Source organism: Sinocyclocheilus rhinocerous, unplaced genomic scaffold (assembly GCF_001515625.1).
Source record: "Sinocyclocheilus rhinocerous isolate Xijiao unplaced genomic scaffold, SAMN03320098_v1.1 scaffold2119, whole genome shotgun sequence".
NCBI lineage: Eukaryota > Metazoa > Chordata > Actinopteri > Cypriniformes > Cyprinidae > Sinocyclocheilus > Sinocyclocheilus rhinocerous.
Window position 1 is genome coordinate 130,026 of NW_015629034.1, and position 2,039 is coordinate 132,064.

Here is a 2,039-nt window from a genome sequence, read left to right on the forward strand (position 1 = left end):
ATTCAAGTATAAATTGTATGTAGCCTATATCATGTGCACATGTTACAGGGTGAGCAGACAGATGTGCCTTTATTGAATTAAAATTTTGACTTTCTACAAACAGTCTCTGAGAAAGTAAAGGAAATGCAAAAAGTGTTGCAACCATCTCCACTCACCCCTATTTCATATGAGTGAAAATTCTGAATAAAATTGAATTATTTATTTATTTATAATAGACAGTCTCAAACGGTCAAAGGTAAAAATAAAAAAACGTCAGAATCTCATGACGGTGAACAAACTGAGAAAGCTACACTAAACACACTCACACTCACACTCACACACACACACACACACTCACACACACACACACACTCACACTCACACACACACGAAGCACACAGCGTCTTCAGGACATGGTGGCAGCGGCAACAATACTACAGTGAGAATAAAAGTTACGCCTTCTTTCTTTGCGTGAACATTTGGGCGGTGTTATGCAAATCTTCCCACATAGTGAGGTAGACATGTGGGGCGTGTTAGAATGAGGCGTTTTAGGTAGGTGTGGCTAACTCTTAACTTTTATAAAGAATATCTCTTTGGATTTGAGACTTTAGTCTTTGCAACTTTACAGATCTTCTTTATGCACCAAGAGCTTGTAACACTCCAAAGAGAAAGGAAAAAATGAAATCGCATCATATGACCCCTTTAAATGAGAAGTACTGAACTACTGAATCGAGTAAATTAGAGAGACGGCAGGTTCTGTATAGACCGGTGTGTTTCCTCATAGATCACGTGACCATCATGTGTCCAAACAGCCAATCACACGCTTGTTAAATTCAAGACCAGCGAAATTCAGTACTTGTTCTGAAGGCTTCATTTAAACTAGTTTAATTCATATTATAAAGCGGATAGTTCCGGTCCTTGATTCTGATTGGCTGAGCCGTGTTCGAAGCTGTTGTAAATGACTCTACAAAGTAACATACACCTTTGTTTACGTTTGTGTGTTGCTTGGCAACCACTTTGTTGCAACCACAACTGTTTCTGAGGAGCTACATTGTTTGGTGGAAGAATACTGTTTTTATTAATATCATTACACTTTATTTGCTCTGTTTTATTTTGTGAAACCTTACTACGTATATGGAATAACCGTTTTATAAAAGCAATAAGCCCCGTGAAGCCGTGGTTGACAGTGAATTTATAACAGCTAAGTGGGTTTTAGGCTTCGCGTCGTACCTAACAACGCCCCTTAGCTGTTATAAATTCACTGTAAACCACGGCTTCTTGGGGCTTATTGCTTTATTTTAATTCAGATCAGCGCTGAAGTTCATTAACTGGACCATTTTCTCTTAGTGTTTCCAGAGGACGCCGCTTTATTGATGGGTCTTCTTCACACATGGACGCAACCCGGATTTATCGAATAAATACACTATAATTGAATTACTCTGGAATTTAATTAAGATTTTCACGCCCTGATGCACAACTCGACCCGTGACACTTTGACCTGCCCTACATAGCAGTGTGTGTGTGAATAGTGCGTGTCAGTCAGTGTGTAATGGTGTGTGTGTGTTTGGTGTTTGGGGTTCGAGACGAAAGACCCCTGACATGATGATGAATTGAGTGATTGAGAGATTTGAATCCGTCAAACTGGGTCTCAGGATTGTGGGGGTTTTGTCATGTGTTTGTGTGTCTGACGTCATTACAAAGAGTGTTCATTTAGTATCATTGAGATACTATTATAGTTTCTATTCATAGTTCTTATTATCTATAATTTTTTAGTCATTTTTATTAGTTTTTTATGTATATATAGTTCTTATTAATTGTTATTTCAGTTTTAGTTATTTTATACATGAAGTTGAACTAAATGAAAATTTTTGTTAATTTTTTTGTCATTTTTATTAGTTTTTTATGTATATATAGTTCAGAAATACACATCAGCCAGAATTAAATTTTAAACCAATTTGTAGTCATACGTAGCACAATAATAATGCGATAGTCACACTCACACACACACACACACACACACACACACACACACACACACACACACACACACACACACACAC